Source organism: Peromyscus eremicus, chromosome 14, assembly GCF_949786415.1.
Source record: "Peromyscus eremicus chromosome 14, PerEre_H2_v1, whole genome shotgun sequence".
NCBI lineage: Eukaryota > Metazoa > Chordata > Mammalia > Rodentia > Cricetidae > Peromyscus > Peromyscus eremicus.
The window spans coordinates 33,925,304-33,940,980 of NC_081430.1; positions in this window are offsets into that span (position 1 = coordinate 33,925,304).

Below are 15,677 nucleotides of genomic sequence, written 5' to 3' on the forward strand. Positions count from 1 at the left end.
CAACAGGACCACAAAGCCAGACAAGGCCTTCAGCAGCAGCCCAGTCCTGAGGATCACCATGGCCCCAGTTGGCAGAGCAGGCCACTCAGATCAGTATGGCATGGCTGCAGCATGGTTTTTGGACACCAGCATAGCTTCAGGTGACAAGCTAGACCCTGGACATCCCCACAGCCTTTGGTGGTAACAGGAGCCTGCAACATCAACTCAGACCCTGGATGCTGTAGGGCCATGGACCCAGACATGGGCCTTAGCTGCAGCTCTATCCCAGATGTCACCACAGCACTGGGTGGCAGCGCAGGTCACTCATGTCAGTATGGCCCCTGTGGCAGCAGTAGCCCAGGCTGGCCTCGAACTCACAGAGATCCGCCTGCCTCTGCCTCCCAAGTGCTGAGATTAAAGGCGTGTGCCACCACCACCTGGCTCACTTTTACACTGTTTTACTTCTTTCCACAGCACATGGACCATTCTGCTTCTCTCTCTCATTTCTCCACCACACATTTGTTCATCGTAGTGGCGCCAACCTGCTGGGCGCCATAAGGCACTGTGTGTGCCCATGGATGTCTTCCCACCAGTCCAGGCCTTAAGGACCCAGGTTGGCCTGTAGTTGGCTAGCACCATTCTGAGCTGAATGGCGTCAGGAAGGCCTGTCCACATTAAACTTTTTATGAGTTTATTTGTTTGCTCATTTGGAGACAGAATCTCATTATGTAGCCCAGGCTGGCCCAAAACTTGTCAGCCATCCTGTCTATACCGCCCCAAGTAGAGCCCCACAAACAGACCAAGCTACACACTGTCACACACATGCAGAGGGTTCAGGTCAGTCCCATGCAGGTTCCTTGGCTGTCGATCCAGAGTTGGTGAGCTCCCACGAGCTCAGGTCCGCTGTCTCCCACAGCAATTCTTATAAGGGAAAACATTTAATTGGGACTGGCTTACAGTTTCAGAGGTTTAGTCCATTATCGTTATGGCAAGAAGCACGGTGGCGTGCAAGGAGACATGGTGCTGGACAAGGAGCCAAGAGTCCTACATCTTGATCCACAGGCAGCAGAAGGAAAAACTGTGTACTGTGTGTAGCTTGAGCATGTATGAGACCTCAAAGCCTTCCCCCACAGTGACACACTTCCTTCAATGAGGACACACCTACTCCAACAAGGTCACACCTCTTAATAGTGCCATTTCCTATTGGCCAAGCATTCACATACATGTCTTTGGGGGCCATTCCTATTGAAACCACCACAAATGATATTCTAATATTGTATTTTCTTTGTGTATTCATCAGCTGATGAACACTTTCATTGTTTCCATTTCATGGCTGCTGGGAAAGGCTACAACAAACAAAAGAGTGTTCACATTGCTTTGGAATGCTGGATTCATTTCCTTTGTATACATACCCAGAATTGGGACTACTGGAACATATGGTAGTTTCATGTTTTATAGTTTTTTTTATTTTGAATTATTTGTCTCTCTGTGTGTGTGTGTGCACATAAGTGTAGATGCATTTACAGGTCAGAGGTCCGTGACTTCAGGTCCCTGTAGAACTGGAGTAGATCAGTGGCTTCAGGTCCCTGTAGAAAGAATAATACCTTTTTCATTGATTGGAAAAATACCTAAAGGAAATATATAAAAGAGAAAGTATATACTTTAAGCATAGCTTCCGAGGTGCCAGTCCAAGGTCAGCTAGATCCATTGCTTTGGACTTGAAAAGAGAAAGAATATCATGGCAGTGGGGACAAGTAGAAAAGTGTGTTCACATCACGGTGGTCAAGAAGCAGAAAGAAGGCTCAGGAGCGAGATGTATCTTTCCAGAGGACATTCTCCATGACCCACTGCCCACAACTCTACTTTTTTTTAAAACATGGGTTCTATGTTAGTTAGGGTTTCTTCTATTGCTGTGAAGAGACACCATGACCACAGCAACTCTTATAAGAAAAACATTTAATTGAGGTGGCTTGCTTACAGTTTCAGAGGTGCAGTCCATTATTATCATGATGGGGAGCATGGCAGCATGCAGGCAGACATGGTATTGGACAGGTAGCTGAGAGTCCTACATCTTGCAGGCAACAGAAAATCTACTGAGACACTGTAAGGTATCCTGAGCAAAGGAAACCTCAAAGCCCACTTCCACAGTGACACATTTTCTTCAACAAGGCCGAATCCATTCCAACAAAGCCACATCTCCTAATAGTGCCACTCCCTGTGAGATTATGGGGGCCAATTACGTTCAAACAACCACAGGTTCAGAAGATCAAATTCAGGTCCTTACATTTGCAAAGCAAGTACTTTATTGACAGATCTACCTCTTCATCCCAAGTTTATCTTGATAACTGGTGACACATGGTAGCCTAGTTTTAGTCCACTATATGTTGATATACAGTTGCCCCAGCACCATTTATTAGTAAAACTTTCCTTTCTCCAGAGTATATTTTCCCACCGATGTCCACAAATCAGTTGGCTGTAAGATTTGTGGTTTTGTTTGTGGGCTCTTCCTCCCTGCCTCCATTCCATTGGTCTTTGAATGCCAGTGTAATGCCGTTTTGTAAAGTATTTTCTGAGATAGTAGTATAATGCTTCATGTACATTTTAGAATTTTTTTTCCACTGTGATGTCATTGGTATTTTGGTAGAAATTATAATGGATCTTCCAATCACTTTGGGAATTATAGACATTTTTGCATGTCAATTCTCCCATGAACCTTGGCTGCTTTTGCTCATGCATGGAGTGTGTGTGTGTGTGTGTGTGTGTGTGTGTGTGTGTGTGTGTGTTGCTGGAGAATTTCTCTCCAACTCCCGCCACCAAGTCCGGCCAGTCTCAGAGCCCACTTATAAAATAAACACACAGACTCTTAGATTATTTAAACTGCTTGGCCATTAGCTCAGGCCTGTTATTGTCTAGCTCTTACTCTTATATTTAGCCCATTTCTATTAATCTTTACTTTGCCACGTGGCTTGTGGCTTACCGGTACTTTACATCTTCCTTGTCCTGATGGCGGCTGGCAGTGTCTCTCTCTCAGCCTTCCACTTCCCAGAATTCTTTTCCTTGTCCCGCCTATACTTCCTGCCTAGCCAATGGCCAATCAGTGATTTATTTACTGACCAATCAGCAACACACTTGACATACAGACCATCCCACAGCACTTCCCCTTTTTCTTTTCTTAAAAAGGAAGGTTTTAACTTTAACATAGTAAAATTACATATAACAAAACAATTATCAAGCAAGAATTACAGTTACAATATTAAAGAAGAGATCCTATCTATCTTATATTTGTAAGTTTAAGGTTTTATATCTAACTTATCTTTTATTATAACTAAGGAAAATTGTAAGTATCTAGTCTTTAACCACATCAAAGACCTCAGAAGGATATACTACTACCTGAGAAATGGAGAAGGATATAAGCAACTTTTAGGAGTCTTGTAGGGTAGACAGAGACAGCTGGCAGCTTGGACAGTCATTCAAAGTTCTCTTGTAAAGTTGGGGCATCTGTCTTCAGCCCACAGGCCTAGAGTCTCTTATTTACTTTTCTCTGTGTCCTGTAGAATGTCTGGCAGTTTTCTCTGTAAAGCAGGAACCTGAAGGACCATTTTGTCAAGCAAAGTTCAGTGGTCACCTTTGTATGGGTCCTGCATGTCCAGTTGATCAGGCAGTCCAGGCAAGAACAGTTTCTTGCCCAAATGGCTATTTTTGTCAAGGTGAAGATAAACTCCGTATGGAGTGTCTTCGATGCCCATCCTCCTCTCTGAAGTAAATCGGTGCTGTCAGGAGCAGACATGTCTCACTGTCCAGAAAGTCTAAATTTTTAAAACATTTTAAATGCCATATTCTGTAGGTCTTTGAAGTGTTTGAAGACTACCTATCTATCTGAAATATAACTATGTATACCTAGAAGACTTAACTAACATGGCTACAAATATGATTATCATAGATGACTAATTATTAATCTATTTTTTAATTATCCATTATAATTTTAAATGAGTTACATAAACATAATACCTCAAACAAGAATAGAAATATATATACAGTATAACAAAATTAAGTTTAAATTTGTATCAATAAACTAAAATCTATAGCAATGTAAAACATTTTAAACAAGTTGTTACTCTTTAAAAGTAGGTTCATTAATCTACTTTCATCCTATCATATCTAAACTACCCCCCTTTTTGTTTTAGAAAGAGATTGTATTTATAATCAACCTGATTTAAATAAAAATATTGTTTTTTCTCTGTCCCACACCAGAGGGCTCTTCTGATTTGGGACACAAGAATCTCTTAACCATTTTTTTTTTTTTGAGCAATATGTCTGGGTTTAGAGGGGGAGTGAGCCAATTCCATCTCTAAAGCCAGCTTGGTATATTTGGGAATTTGGGCGTAGCTTCTCTTACTACTTCCTGCTGGAGGGGGGCGCTGTATCTTATGGGGACACGAAGAAAATTTTAGGATCATGGAGTAGTCCATGAGGCTGTATCGTCTGAGCCAGTTGCCTTGAAACCATTCTGGATGTTGAATCATCTGGGCCATGGTGTCACTGGAGACCTTTCAGGGGGTCTTGGCTGGTCAAACCTGATGTATCTTAATCTGGAACAAATCCATAGTCTCTGGCTTTCTGTGGAAACAAGAGCAGAGACTCTTTTCCAAAGCAACATATCCTTATATCCAAATTTTGAAGTCAAGGTACCTTTAAAATATACATTTTGGCATAACTCAACAGCTTTTACAATCAAATGTTTTTTTGCAGTTACGAATATCAAAGAGAACATAATCCAGATTTTCTGTGTGGTAGTCATCTTTACGTGGCTTTTTTTTTATATTAGCTTGAGCCTATTGCTTTAAAGTGCAGCCTTCTAAGCCTGAAACGGCGCAGTGGCTGCTGGCTCCGCCCACTTCAGCTTCCCAACATGGCGGCGGTCCGCTTTCCGCCAGCTCTGGGAGCCATAACTCTCAGAAATAGTGGGTCTACACTTTTACCAAAGTAGCGTGTAGCCCAGAAACCTCTTTTTTTGTTTTGTACTAGCAAAGGCTAAATTCACCACACAGTTTAATGTGCTACTTGCAGAGGCCTCATTCCCGCCATACTGCAGGTTGAGCATGCACGCCAGGAACCCGCCAGTAGCTCAAACCGGCAGCTGCCGCTCATTTGAGAGAGACAATTAGGAAGCTGTTTTTAGGTCCGTTTTAGAATCTTTTTTGTAAGTTTTTAGGTGGAAACTCTTGCCCCACGTTGGGCGCCATTTGTTGCTGGAGAATTTCTCTCCAACTCCCGCCACCAAGTCCGGCCAGTCTCAGAGCCCACTTATAAAATAAACACACAGACTCTTAGATTATTTAAACTGCTTGGCCATTAGCTCAGGCCTGTTATTGTCTAGCTCTTACTCTTATATTTAGCCCATTTCTATTAATCTTTACTTTGCCACGTGGCTTGTGGCTTACCGGTACTTTACATCTTCCTTGTCCTGATGGCGGCTGGCAGTGTCTCTCTCTCAGCCTTCCACTTCCCAGAATTCTTTTCCTTGTCCCGCCTATACTTCCTGCCTAGCCAATGGCCAATCAGTGATTTATTTACTGACCAATCAGCAACACACTTGACATACAGACCATCCCACAGCATGTGTGTGTGTGTCTTCTTTAATTTCTATCATCAGTGCATGATAATTTTTTCCTAGACTTGTTAGATAGATTTGTTCCTAGACATTTTTTATAGTTATTGTAAGTGAAATTGCCCTCTCAATTTCTTTCTTAGGTAATTTGTTACTGCTACAGGTAAATACTGATTTTGTTTTTATTCTCTATCCTTCAACTTTCCTAAACTCATTTATTAGTTATAACAGTTTATAGAATTATGAAATATAGTGGTGGGGGGACAATTTTTAGTGTTTTTAAATTCTTGGGACAATGAATCCATATTCCCAGGAAACTCTGAGCTCCAAAATTATAATATTCTAAACATACTTTTAACAATTTTCACACTCTAGAAACATAAATAGCTTAAATTCATGTTTAAAGTATAAGAGACACTAATAGTACTTACAAAGAACTACAGCCTATAGGAATATTCAAACAATAAAAAAAATTAAAATTCAGATCTCCCAGTAAGTTAACAACCCCTCATGGATTCACATGTAGACACTGCCTATTTCAGGACCAACTTTGCACTGAAAATATGTTATAACTTGAGAGATCTTAAAGTATAACATATATACTATATATGTGAACTCACCAGTTTGCATTTTAATCTTTTAAAAAGTACCCTTTCTTGTTCTCCACTTCAAATATTATACCATACTTGTAAGTACTACAGCTCAGATGGAAAGGTATCCTGGCAGCCAGAAGCCAAGGAATACTATAAAGTCACACCACATAACAAACTTCACATAAGAGATTTATTGAAAGGGGAAAAACTGGGGAGGTGGCTGCCTCTGCTCAGGTGAAAAACAACAGCAAACTAAACAGGATACAAGGCTCATACAGAGTTTCTTGGGAAGGGGGTGGAACTTTTTAGGATGGAGCTTTCCAGGGTGGAGATTGGTGGGATTTCATGTCCAGAGATTGGGCTTTTTAGAGTATTCTGTGGGTGGAACCTGGCAGTTAGAGGTCCTCAGGGGAGGGGCCTGGTCACTTGAGGGGCTTACATTCCTCCCTTTTTTGTTTATTATTGATAAACAAACAGTTCATAGAAAAGGGGGAGATGTTATCATTAGACTACTTCCTGCTGAATCAGGGTGTTGAAGTCTATTGGACAAAATTGATCTTCACTATCAGGGTATAATTGGTAGACGCTGGCCTCTGGCTCTGTAACTAGGGGCTGGTAATACTACAATAGCAACTGATTAAAAGTTGGTTAGAAATATTTTTAATTTATTGTTGAGAAAATCTAGACAAGAGGTTTTTATAAGGCACGGTGAGACAAGTAGGATTAAGAAAAGCAGGAGAGGGCTGGAGAGATGGCTCAGAGGTTAAGAGCACTGACTGCTCTTCCAGAGGTCCTGAGTTCAATTCCCAGCAACCACATGGTGGCTCACAACCATCTGTAATGAGATCTGGTGCCCTCTTCTGGCCTGCAGTCATATATGCTGTATACATAATAAATAAATAAATCTTTAAAAAAAAAAAAAAAAAAAAAAAAAAAAAAAAAAGAAAAGCAGGAGAAAGGGCAAGAAGGGTAGCATCCATCTCCATATTGGACTGTTAATGAGCCCCTAACAAGAAGCATCAAGCTGTTTCTTACATTTTTGGGGGATCCATCTGGAGGTGTCAGATCTTGTCTTTTACTATACCTGACTGGTTGACATAGAAGCAACACTCTTCCCTGAGGAGGAGACAAAGACCACCTTTTTTTGCTGTCACAATCTTCACTGATTTTGTAGCACTTAAGGTGCCCCAGTGAATCTATTTAGCCCTGGAGGGTAAGGATGGTCTGAGCCACCCATTGGAGATCCTGGATGAACTGAGAAGAAAATCTATAGTAAATAGTTAGGGAAGTAGTTAGTCCTGGGTCTCAACACCAAAATGTAAGTGTTACAGCTCTGGAGGGAAAGGTATCCCGGCACACCTGTGTGGCTTTCATAGTAAAAGTAGACAAAGCAGGGAGCTCCGTAGTGACACCTACCCAGCAGAAGGGCAAAGACAAGTGGTTAGAGCAGGTAGAGGAGAAAACAGCTGGAGAAGTGCAAATGTCTTAGTAAGTAGAATTGCACACATGGTGAGATCTTGAAGAGCATTGCAAATAGTATGCCCAAAAGGTGGGCAGCCCAAAGAGCATAGAAGATTCTTTCTTTTTTTTATTATTAAGAAAAAAATTGCATTAGTTTTACACACCTATCAAAGATCCCCTTCTTCTTTCCTCCCACCCACCCCCAGCCTCCCCCTCCCAACCCACCCCCTACTCCCCTCCACAAGAAGGTAAGGCCTCCCATAGGGAGGCACATCCAGTAGAGGAAAGTCCAAGCCCTTCCCACTGCCTCAAGGCTGCATGAGGTGTCCCATCAAAGGTAGTGGACTCCAAAAAGCCTGCTCTTGCACCAGGGATGGATTCTGATCCTACCGCCAGGGAGCTCCCCAAGCATATCAAGCTACACAACTGATTCAACATACAAAAATCTGTCAATGTAATACACCATATAAACAAAGTGAAAGAAAAAAAAAACACATGATCATCTCATTAGATGCTGAAAAGGCCTTTGACAAAATTCAACATCCCTTCATCATAAAGGTCTTAGAGAGATCAGGAATACAAGGAACATACCTAAACATAATAAAGGCAATTTACAGCGAGCCAACAGCCAACATCAAATTAAATGGACAGAAACTCAAAGCGATTCCACTAAAATCAGGAACAAGGCTGTCTGCTCTCCCCATATTTATTCAATATAGTACTTGAAGTTCTAGCTAGAGCAATAAGACAACAAAAGGAGATCAAGGGGATACAAATTAGAAAGGAAGAAGTCAAACTTTCACTATTTGCAGATGATATGATAGTGTACATAAATGACCCCAAAAATTCTACCAGGGAACTCCTACAGCTGATAAACACCTTCAGTAATGTGGCAGGATACAAGATTAACTCAAGAATGGGGAAAGATCTTCACCAATCCCACATCTGACAGAGGGCTGACCTCCAAAATACATAAAGAACTCAAGAAATAGACATCAAAATAACGAACAATCCAATTAAAAAATGGGCTACAGATCTAAACAGAGAATTCTCAAAGGAAGAATTTCAAATGGACAAAAGACATTTAAAGAATTTCTCAGCATCCTTAGTCATCAGGGAGATGCAAATCAAAACGACTCTGAGATACCATCTTACACCTGTCAGAATGGCTAAGATCAAAAGCAATGAAGACAGCTTATGTTGGAGAGGATGTGAAGCTAGGGGAACACTCCTCCACTGTTGGTGGGAGTGTGAACTTATACAGACACTTTGGAAATCAGTATGGCGGTTTCTCAGAAAATTGGGAATCAATCTTCCTCAAGACCTAGCTATATCACTCTTGGGCATATACCCAAGGAATGCTCAATAATACCACAGAGACACATGCTGAACTATGTTCATAGCAGGATTATTTGTAATAGCCAGAACTTGGAAACAACCTAGATGCCCCTCAACCGAAGAATGGATTAAAAAAATGTGGTACATATATACAATGGAGTACTACTCAGCAGAGAAAAACAATGACATCATGAAATTTGCAGGCAAATGGATGGAACTAGAAAATATCATCCTGAGTGAAGTAACCCAGACTCAGAAGAAGATTCTTTCTTAAAAGGTCAGAGATAAGAGGCTTAAGTCCCCCAAAGCTATGGACAGAGAATGAGTATTGAGTACTTGTGATATATTTGGTGGGGTTTAATAAGGCTGGTCAAGCTGTCACCCTACCCTGACAATAGGGGAACAAAAAGATGTGGGTCCCTAAAACTCCATCAGGACTAAATAGGTAGCCCCAGTGTCCAAAAGGAGAGAGATAGATCACCCTGATACTGTGGTGTCTACCTGAGGCTCCTAGTGAGAGATGGCAGTGATCAGGCCAAAGGAGACTGGACCCCCTCAGTCATACATGGCCAGATCTAGGATGCCAGCTGAAGGACCACCTGGGCTTGATTTCCCCATACCACAAGGGACATGGGGGCAGTCAAAACCCAAATGCCCTTCTTGATGATACCTTGGAAATGGTCTGCGTGGTTTATGAGGGATCAGACAGGCCCAGGCCCAGTGATCCTCCTGACTGCATTTGAAAGAGGCACCCAGAGGTTGTCAGGCTTTGGAAGGCCAGGGAGCCTGGGCAGCTGCTATGGCCAGTTGAAAGGTCTTTTCTAGCATTGGGTATTTTTGTTTAGGGGCTTTGGTACACTTAAAGGCCATTGCTAAGACTTCTGCCTGTGGAGTCAAGGGTCCTTTCTCTAGACATTTAAGTTTGACCCTAATGTCAGGGAAACTCTGAAAGAAGTAGATCATAAGGAGTTGTTTTCCATCTGCAGTCTCAGGATCCAGACTGGTGTCCTGTAAGAGGGCCTCCGCAAGGATTTGTAGGATTAAGATGGGTTATCATGTTTGTCCTGGATGACCTCTTGGATCTTTTTCACAATTTCCCTCTTTAAGGGTGGCCAACCAGGAGGCAAGTTACAAACTGACCCCTAGCAAGGATGTCCCTGAAGTATTGTAATTTCATTCAGGGTCCTGGTCCTGACGGAGTGGGCAGCCTGTCGCTGAAAGGGAGAAAGAGAAACCAGAGAGGCTGGAGAGGAAGAGAAGGGATTGTGGATTGAGGCTTGTTTGTGTGATCAAAAACAGCAGAAGAATCATCTGGTTTGGGCCTCACAGGTAGGAGGAGTCATTTTTCCATGGGTCGTTATGTCATGCGGTCGCTTTTATCAAGATGCGATTGAGGTCACATGGCAAAGTCCATCCTTTCCAACCCTAGCAAAGGGGCCTGTTAGCCATGTGGCTACCTCCATCCCAGCCGGGGGAACAGCCGCTGAAGCGGCAGCAAGCCACGTGTTTCATGAATAGCTTTCTAACTATCAACCTAGGTGTTGTGAGTTTTAAATTAACCCAAACTTCACACAAGAGATTTATTAGGAGGGAAAAATCCGGGGGTGGGGGGTGGGGGGTGGGTGGCTGCCTCTGCTGGGGCGAGAAACAGCAGCAAACTGGACAGGATAGAGGGCTTATATAGAGTTTCTTGGGAAGAGGGCGGACCTTTCCAGGGTGGAGATTGGTGGGATTTCATGTCCAGAGATTGGGCTTTTTACTCTGTATGATGGGGGCAGGGTCCAGCAGTTAGGGCAGTCAGAGTGTTCTGTGGGTGGAACCTGGCAGTTAGAGGTCCTGGGGGAGGGGCCCGGTTACTCATGAGGCTCGAGGAGATTACAATTCCCACATGTGGTGATATTTTGTTTGTGCTCTAACAGATAAAGCTTGCCGAAAGATCAGAGGGTGGAGCTAGCCATTAGTAAACCATAGAGGTCTTGAGGTCTCTACAGACGAACAGGAAGTGATATGGTTGGGTGGAGACAGGAATATAAGGCAGATGGAGCCAGGAGATCGGCCCCTTTTCGGTCTGAGGAGACATGGAGGTAAGAGGTGACTTTGACTAGCTCCTTTACTTCTCTGATCTTTCAATATCTCAATATCTGACTCTGGGTTTTTATTAAGACCAATTATAATTCATGCTACACCCATATATTCATTCATTTAGATATATTTATACATTATAGGCTAAGATTAACATATGAGGGAGAACATGAGCTTTTTTTTTTCTGAGACTGGGTCATCTTGTGTGTTATACACTCTAAGTCCATCCAAATTCCTGCAAATTTTCTGATTTCATTTTTCTTTAGACCTGAATAATATTCATATATATATATATATATATATATATATATATATATATATATATCAGATTATTATCCATGAATCTTCTGATTGACTAGTTTAGTTCTACTCCCTTTCTATCATAAATAGAAGAACAATGAACATGGATGTACGTATATCTGCATGGTAGGATATGGAGGTCTATGGTTATATGACCAAGAGTGGAATAACTAGTTCATATAATAGTCCTTCTTTTAATTTTTTGAGGAACCTCCACATTGATTAATCACACTGGTTGTATTAATTTGCATTCCCACTGCAGTGGATAAGGGTTCCCCTTTCTCCACATCTTCTCCAACATTGGATGTCTTGACAATGGCCTTTCTGACTGCTGTGAGATGGTGTCTTATAGATTTAATTTCCCTAATGACTAGGACTATTGAACACCTTTAAAAGTAGTTATTGTCCATTTGTGGTGTTTTTTTTTCCAATCTGTCTATTCAATTTATTAGCCGTTTGTTGATTGGTGGTCCCCCCACCTTGGTGTTTAATTTTTGCAGTGTTTTTATAAATTCTGGATATCAACCTCTTGTCTGAAGTATTACAGCTGGTAAATATTTTTTCTCCTATCTATTAGCTGTGTGTTCTGCTGAGTTTCCTTTGCTGTGTGGTTTCAATCAATTGTTGTGTCTCAGGAATGTGGATACTCCATGGAGTTCGTTAAATGCTTCCCCCACACACACTTTAAATTTATCCAGATTTGTTCTATTATGCTGAACTTACTTGCTTTTTGAAAAAAATTACAAAAATCTTTTAAATAATTTAAAATATTGTCAAAGTTATAGAGACCCAATGAAAGGACTTTACTAGAGCTTTTCTGAATTAATCTGTCCATTTGAATGATTGTTCCATGTTTTCTTTCTTTCTTTTTTTTTTTTTTTTTTCATAGGATCTCCCCATGCAGCCTATGCAGAGCATGACACTTACTCCTGGTCTTGATGTCTGATTTGGCATGTGAAGGCCTTCTGCATTCCATTGAGTTTATTTCAGACTCTTGAAATTCATTTTATTATTGTTCACCATCCTTCTGTGACACAATTGTCCCAAACAAAACAACCATCTAGCAAGTTGAAGACAGAACCCAGGAAGTCCAGAGGAAGTTCCTGGAGCAGGACATTTTCTATTCTCTCTGTGTGAACTGGGGGAGGGGTGGTCTTGAGTACTCTGTCATTTCCAGTAGAATATAGCATATGGTTAATATCACTTTTTTCACCTTCCCTTATTACTTGCAATTACTAAACTGATTGATCTTAAAGTGACTCCTGGGTAATGTAGATGTTCTCTGGGAATGCCAGAATGAAAAAATGTAGAACTTTGAAAGCATCCATCTAAATAAGAAATCTTAATTTCACTCTAGTGTGGTGGTGCACACATTTTAATTCCAGCACTTGAGAGGCAGAGACAGGTGGATCTTTGTGAGTTCAAGGTCACCATGGTCTACATAATGAGTTCCAGGACAGCCAGAGCTATGTAGAGAGACCCTGTCTCATAAAAGAAAAACAAGGGTTTGGGGATTTAGCTCAGTGGTAGAGGTTCGGTCCTCAGCCCTGAAATAAAAAGAAATCTTAATTTCAATATTTTTTTTTTTTTTTTTTTTTTTTTTTTTTGGTTTTTTGAGACAGGGTTTCTCTGTGTAGCTTGGTGCCTCTCCTGGAACTCACTTGGTAGCCCAGGCTGGCCTCGAACTCACAGAGATCCACCTGGCTCTGCCTCCCGAGTGCTGGGATTAAAGGCGTGCGCCACCACCGCCCGGCCAAATTTCAATATTTTAATATGTACTCCTTTCAAGGTGCTTCTTAATATACTTGACTTCATGTACAATACACTTTAAACACTTCAGGCTGTATCTCTTAAGTTCCAAATTTAAGTCTGAATTTCCCACATCAAGAAGGTAGGCATAACATGTGAAGTCCCAGGAACTGGCTCAACACACACAGGGCCTGCACAGGTTCAATACAGACCAAGTCTCAGCACTAAGATGGAGAAGTAGACACAAGCTCCCATCCCTGACCAATCCCTTGTCAACATCCATTGCAAAAGGAAAAATTCGTTTTCTCCAATGGACTCAATGGGTGTATTAACCACACTTAAGAGTAAGGCCCATGCCCAGTAGTAGATGGCCAACACAAGACAAACTCAATGGTATTTTTATAGTCTGTAGGTGGAGTTTCTCTGTGTCTCAGCAGCTGTTCCCAAATAACTATTCAGAGACTTATTATTAATCATAAATTCTTGGCCAACATTTTAAATTAGCCCATATTTCTTACTACACTCTGCCACATGACTTGGTATCTTCTCTTTTAAAAAAAAATTTATTTACTTATGTATACAGCATGTATGACTGCAGGCCAGAAGAGGGCACCAGATCTCATTATAGATGGTTGTGAGCTACCATGGGGTTGCTGGGAATTGAACTCAGGACCTCTGGAAGAGCAGCCAGTGCTCTTACCCTCTGAGCCATCTCACCAGCCCCTGATATCTTCTCTTAGTATAGCAAATTCATCTCCTCTCCATGTTGAGCCATCTCTCCAGCCCCCGATATCTTCTCTTAGTATAGCAGATGATTCCTCCTCTTCTTCATGTTCTCTTTTGTCTGAAAGTCACACCTAACCTTTACCTGTCCAGCTATTGGCCAGTCAGCTTCTTTCTTCTTCTTCTTCTTCTTCTTCTTCTTCTTCTTCTTCTTCTTCTTCTTCTTCTTCTTCTTCTTCTTCTTCTTCTTCTTCTTCTTCTTCTTCGATTTACTTATTTATTATGTATACAGTGTTCTGTCTGCACATATCCCTGCAGGCCAGAAGAGGGCACTAGATCTCATTACAGATGGTTGTGAGTCACCATGTGGTTGCTGGGAATTGAACTCAGGACCTTTCAAAGAACAAGCAGTGCTCTTAACCTCTGAGCCATCTCTCCAGCCCCAGTCAGCTTCTTTATTAACCCAATCATAGTGACACATATTCACACAGTGTAAAGGAATACTCCACAGTAGTCTTTTTTTTTTTTTTTTTAAATCTCAAATTGCTTTGTTTGGGCTTTTTGCTTGTTTTATTTGTCTTTTGCTTGTATATTTTGGTTTCTAGTTTTGTGTGTTGCTTTGCTTTGTTTGCTTTTTGTTTTTTAATGAAAGTGTAGGGAAAAGAGGCCAGCCAAAAAAACCTCACCAGAGCTAGTGAAAGATACCCACCCTGGCCCTAAAAACCAGAGCCAGGGAAAGAAACACTTAAGCCCTAAACCCAGAAGCTAAGAAACATGCCCTGACCCTGGAACCACTGCCAGAGAAACACACTTTGTCCCTAGAATCAGAGCCAGTGAAAGAAATATGCCTTGGCCCTAAAATTAGAATCAAAAGGCTAAAAAGGGCAAGTGAAAAAACACAGTTTGGCCCTGACCAATGAAACTAACCAGTCTCTAAGCAGGAAAACTAACCAACCCATAAGCAGAAAAGCTTCTCCCTGGAGAAACTCCGCCCCTAAGAAGGCTTACATAAGCTCCTCTGCCTGTTCAGGTGTGGGCTGTTCTTTCCCATCCTGGCAGAGGCAGCCACTCTCCTGGACTCCTCCTTCCCAAATAAATCTTTCTCAAAAGTCTTGAGTGAAGATCTTCATTCGCCAGAACAGAAGAACCTTGCTGAAACGTTCCTTAGGGAACTGAGTAGAAAAAAACCTTGCTGAGACGTTCCCTTAGAGTAGAAAAAACCTTGCGGAGATGTTGACTTAGTGGGGCTGAGCAAAGCTGAGCAGAAAAGAGTAACTTCGCTGAATCAGGAGGAGACTGCTACAGTTCTGCAGGGGTTTCCCCTTTAGCAGAGTGAAGCAGAAGGAGTAACATCTTGGGCTGGAGAGAAGCTGAGCTCTGCTGGGAAGCCCCCTTAAGGGGGTGGGGTGGAGCAAAGTTCAGCTGTAATGGCTCAAAAAGAGGAGCAGGGTTGCTATATCTTGCGGGGAGACAATCTCTCACCGCACCCCAGCTTCAGGTATAGACTGGCTTTCCAACAAGTCAGGATACCTTTCCCTCCAGGGTTGAGCTCCAGAGCTATCCTCTTGTATCTCTAGGTATAGCCTCACTTCAGATAAGTCAGGGTATCTTTCACTCCAGAGCTGTAACACTCACAGAGAGAGCATGGGTTGGGTAGATAGGGAGGATCTGGGCGGAGTTGGGGGAAGAAAAAAGCGCCATCAGAAAAAAATTTAACAAAACATTTTTTCAAAAGAAAAAAAATCAGGCATAGGACAGTGAGCTGGTACTTACATAATTCACAATTGAGGTGTCAGGCTGGCCCAAGTCTCTGGCCAAGAGGGAGCAAGCCCCTCCAGGGAAAT